This window comes from Rhipicephalus sanguineus, chromosome 1, assembly GCF_013339695.2.
Source record: "Rhipicephalus sanguineus isolate Rsan-2018 chromosome 1, BIME_Rsan_1.4, whole genome shotgun sequence".
Classification (NCBI taxonomy): Eukaryota; Metazoa; Arthropoda; class Arachnida; order Ixodida; family Ixodidae; genus Rhipicephalus; species Rhipicephalus sanguineus.
In genome coordinates, this window is record NC_051176.1 from 188,324,610 (window position 1) to 188,330,151 (window position 5,542).

The 5,542-nt window shown below is 41.8% G+C and overlaps 1 long non-coding RNA gene across 1 annotated transcript; it reads left to right on the forward strand.

Moving 5' to 3' along the window:
* The first annotated feature begins 530 nt into the window (after positions 1 to 530).
* LOC125757011 (uncharacterized) lies at positions 531 to 2,260 on the forward strand. Its single transcript, XR_007414999.1, has 3 exons — positions 531 to 589; positions 1,367 to 1,429; positions 2,138 to 2,260. It is a non-coding gene; the product is annotated as an uncharacterized LOC125757011 (long non-coding RNA).
* The last annotated feature ends 3,282 nt before the right edge of the window (positions 2,261 to 5,542 follow it).

Consider the following 5,542-nt stretch of genomic DNA (forward strand, 5'->3'; position numbering starts at 1 on the left):
ACCCACCTGCCCCTTTTCGCTCTCGGGAAGCTCCCGGAAACAGTTTCGCTTATCTCTTCATTACTCCCTTCGTGATGCTTCCAACGGGCGAAGGCATGGCCAAGCTCGGTTTTGGATGTTCATGAAACAGGCCGCGCTTATCGCGCGGGGCCACTTTTTTTTTCCTCTCTAATCTGGACCCATCCCCACCGCCACCCTTTCACTTTTCTGTATTTTTTTTTCAATGCGCTGTTTGCGCTTAGCGTTTACACACCATAATTCCTTTAAGCTTACAATATCGTTTCGACTCGCAAAAGCAGTGGAAAAACAAGAACTCGATCGAGTTGTGTTTCATATATCAAATTTTAATTCAGAGAATATTGTCGGGCTATATGTAATTATCTGTAATTATAATTTAGTGGAGATTAAAAACAAGCACATTTATTAAGCTTAGTGCCATGCCTTTAAAAGCTTGCAAGTGTATTTACTCTACCAGCTGTTTTTTTTTCAGCGTAGGGTGACTAAGTTCGAGTACTTTAATTGCAGACAACCAGTTTACTGCAAGCGAGTTGCCGTCCCTGCTGCTGAGACTGCCCCCCTAGTGTGGAAGGTAGGTGTACCGAACAAGGATCTGTTTCACCTTTCTGCTTGGAATGAAAGGGTATAGAATATTTGGTTAGTGGTGCCACTGTAATACTGCACGAATAGCTTGCAAAAAATAAAAACAAAGAGCGGTACTATTTTGTATTCTACACCTGCACACTCGAGCAGATTGTTCTCTGAAATTAGAACAGCAGGTAGAAATGCCACAGCTGTTTTTCAATTACCAGTGCTATGAGAACAATTGCTGTACGTAAACCTTAAATGCAGGAAATGTACTCTAGGGGAAAAAATGTTGTTAGCTTGCACTCATAGAGTAGCATTTTGCATGTTTTCCAGTAAGAATGTCTGAGTGCACCGTTTACATGGTATAGATGAACTGATAGCATGCTGCACAAACGCAAAATGAAGAAAGAGGGAGATAGAGCAGCGAGAATGGCTTTTGGCATCTCACAGTATAAATAGTTTGTACTCTGTCCTGTTTCCGTCCTTACTCCTCTAGTGTTTGTGGAGCTCGGTATGAGTTCACAACAAACCAACCTCCCTGCAAGAAAGCTTTGTTGCGCGGTATAGATATCTTTTCTTTTTCTACATCAATGCATAGACTCAGTGCTTTCTTTGTTGAGCTCATTCCATAGAGATGAAAACACTGAGTAGTTTTCCTCAGGCACATGTGAAAATTGCTCCATAAGTCTGTTGCTCAGTATTCACACGTGCAATGCAAAGTGAGGGTATTAAAATACCTGCTTGCCAGCCTTTTATAGCATATTTATTTCTTTTTCAACAGCCGCTTCGCCAAGCACACCCACAAGAAGGCCCACACCACCGTCACAGGTTTCACCAAGTGATGGTAAGTGCAAAAAGTGAGAGAGAGAATTATTGCAAAGTAGACATCCTGCATCTGCATAAGGAAGTATGGACCAGTAGTCTTGATGTTTTCCTAGTAGATATGGACATCTAAGCCTGTGAATATTGTCACAACCTATAATGTTGACAAAACCATACATATAGTTCAGGGCCTGCAACCCGTGATTTAGTTCACGCAATTATTTGTATTTCAAATATAAGGTGCGTGCAGTTGGACATACATGGTTCACACTGAAAATTGTGCTGTCCGATTTGTTGTGATGAGAGTAGCTCTGCGAGATAGACCAGCATAATATGATGCACAATCAAGGTGTGCATTCATGTAAATGTGGCTTATGCAGCCCAGATAGCTATTTATGAGATGAATAATTCAAAATCCTCCACTTTGTAAATGTCATTGCCTCTGTTCAGCATTTCATGAAATGTTCATTTTTGCAATGCTTTGTGATATTTCCTTAATCATGGATGATTCTTTGAAGATAAAATTCTTGGAATGTATAAATCAATTATGATTCCTGTCTCAGTCGCAGAATACACATTGCTTCCAATGAAAAAATGGCATGGCAGCACATAGTGGTCCGTATATTAGTAGCCCTGTGATTGCGCCCTGATAGCTTATTCGTGATTTTTTTCTCTACAAGACTGATGAAAGCCTATACCTTCGCATTCTTCCATGTCTTTTTTTTTTCAGCTGAGCCTGGTCCGAGCGGCCTCCAATTTTCCAAGGAGGGCAGCAGCGCGGAGCAGATGCAAGAAACGCCAAAAAAGTGGGCGAAGAAAACGCAGCTCTGTGCACACCCTTCGCACCAAAAAGAAGCTGCTAACACTTCACTCACGAAGTGAAAGGTACCGCAAGGCAGTCCGTCAGATGAAAAAAAAGGGACGAGGCGAGGCGAGTAACGCAGCAGGAGGTTTTAAACAAGCTTGAACCGGATTTGTCAAAGGACCTTTTTTGAACTGCTTAAAGCACGAATCAGGCTTGGTACATTCCCCCCAAAAAAAAAAATGGTCCAAATGGATGAAACAATTCACTCTCAATTCACGCTTCCTCAGAGAAATGCTTCACTTGCCACATGTGCGGACACTCAGGTGCTGGCTGGCAGACATCCCAACGACACCTGGTATCATTCCAGGTGCCATGGATGCAATAGAATCAATCATTAAAGCTTGGCCTCTGCAAGACAAAGCATGCTGTCTTTTATTCGATTAAATAGCCTTGAAACGACATTTGATATACGATCAATCAAAAGATATAGTGATTGGCTACACATATGATGGAAACACAAGGACTTCTCATGTGGCAAATGCAGCCATTCTAATGGCTGCGTCTGGCATATCGAGAATTTGGATGCAGCCAGTAGCCTTTGCAGTGTCCCGCAATGCAACGTCAGCTCTTGCAATGCACAAGCTGCTATTAGATGTAATTATGCAGCTTGAAAAAAAAGGTCTTTTGGTAAATGTGGTCATCTATGATCAAGGGTCAAACAATGTCAGCCTGTCAAGAATGCTGATCCATTCTCTTCATGAACCATGTTTTACTGTCAACAACTGCAAACTATACTTCATGTTTGACATCCCACACCTGATAAAATGCACGCGGAATAATTTGAGAAAACACAAGCTCACGATTGGCTCCGAGGTTGTTGACTGGGCGTACATTGAAACCTTTTAAAAAAAAAATACTTGCAAATCACGCCTCTAACACACCAACTGAACATCTAAAAAAGAAAGATTGCCAAGGAAGCTCAAAGAGCAACATATCTACAAGATGCCCTTTGCTGACACACGGCCGCTGGATAAAAAGTGCGCTTTTTCATCCAGCGGCCGTGGCTGACATAAGAGTGAAGTATGCCACAAAAGTATTCAGTGAATCTGTCTCTGTGGCACTCCTCGCTCTCATTGCCATTCAAGAGCTTCCTCTTGATGCTAAATTTACAGCTCTGTTCACAGAAAGAATGGATCAGATTTTTGACAGCCAGAACACTTCGACCCTAAAAAATAAGGACGATAAGTTGCGGTATGCAATGATTGATGGGTCAGAACACCGTGCTTCCCTTGAGTCATGCATCAGTTGGATTGCCCAATGGCACTTTGGTAGTCCTCGGGCCAAGCAGCCGCGCACTGTTAAAGGTTGGCAGATTACAATAAAAACCTTGTTGTTGCTGTGGACTGATTTAAAAGAGGACTTTGATTTCACTCATCTTTTCACACGTTAATTGCAGCAAGATCCCCTAGAAAACTTTTTTGGAATCATTTGTCAAAAACATGGCTGCAATGAGACACCAAATGTGTACCAGTTCGTGGCGGCTCTAAAACATATTTGGATTGGCAAGCTCTTCAAGCTTTGTCAAGGAAACTGTGAGGTGACAACAATTGCTTTCCTCAACAACTTGGAGAGTGCATCTGCATTGTTGTCAACTAGCAGCACTCCAACCACAAGCCACAGCACGCAGCAGGCCTCTGATCCATCTGATCTGCAGGCATCTTCACAAGATGCGACCGACATGGTGTATGAAAATGTTGTGTACCATGTCGCTGGTACTCTTGTGAACAGCTTTCTTGAACTGAGGACTAGTGAGTGCATATGTGAGAGAACACTCCTTGAAGTGGATGGTGGCTCTCTCCATGGACGACACCAATTCTTTGCACTACTCAAGGAAAGTGGTGTACCCGAGAAACTCCTCGGTTCCATTGCAGTAACCTCTGAATCATGCCTGAATTACATAAAGGAATTAGATTCGGCCTTCAGACATGAAATCAACTATTGTGCACATTTTTCCAATGTGTGCAAAAATCTGGTGGAAAGGATGCCAATCCGGCAAGCTATTTTCTGTTCAGTTGGCTGCACTGAGAAATTTCTTAAAATATTCTGCCGCACAAGGCTACATTGGCACATTACATTTGTAAACAAAAACACACAAAAAACAAAGTCAAGGCACAGTGCTGCTGCCAGCAAAAACGTAAAGTAGCAGGCTAAATTTATCCTGTGCCTTTCTAGAACATGATTATGTAAATTGGATTTCTAGTACAGCCTTCTGCACCCATTTCCTATCCATTTTTTAGATGTGTTGCTCTATTTCTTTTTTTATGTGTATATGTACGTATTTTTTATGTATATATGTATATTTTATGTAGGTATATATTTATATATGTGTATTTATAATTCTGCTGTGGTTGTATGTAATGCATTGACTACTTTTGCTACTGCTGCATTACTTTTGTATTATACAAGTTTAACCGACTAACTTTTTTTTGGAAGCCTTGTGTGCCCCTATCAGCATGAGTATTACAACCAGAGGTTCTGTATTGCTTTAGTATTGGGAAATGCCAACACTTCCCAAAATGCACTGGAAAACCCTGCTCGTTCTGCTTTCTTTCTGTTTGCTTGACATGGTTTGGAAGGCAATCAAACATCCAGCCTCCCAAAAAATGCCAAAATTTATATAATACTGACGACTCGTTTTACACTGAAGCAGTCTTTACAAACAGTAACAGTGTGATTAATTCACAATGAACGTTGCAAAAATAGGTTGATTAATAAAAAATGTGGAGGTTTTATGTCCAAAACCATGATACGAATATGAGGCATGCAGTAGTGGAGCACTTCAGATATTTTGAGCACCTGGCGTTTTTTTAACGTGCACCTAAATCTAGGCAGATGGGCCTCAAGCATATTGCATCCATTGATATGCAGCCGGGATTCAATCCCACTACGTTCGGGCCAGCAGTTGAGCACCGTAACCACTAGACCACTGCGACGGGCCACGAAGGTTGAAGCTTGCATGAATTCAGGTGCTCACCAATCCAAAAGATTTTCAGCACCCAGGGGCTCTGTCACTTTTCAATTACAAACCTCTGGTCATGACTGTTGTGCCACTGCAAAGAACTGATGGTGTCAGCTATTCACAGGCATAAAAGATACATTGATGAAGTGCTCAGCTCTGTGAGGATTCCAGAGGGGTTTGTGCAGAAGCTGCGACTCGGTTGACATGCATGTTAGTTTGAAATAGAAGCATGCATCCATACTCACTGAAACTATTCACAATGTACTGTTTGTGTAGAGCAACTGTGTTTCTTGTTTAACTAAACTCTGCAA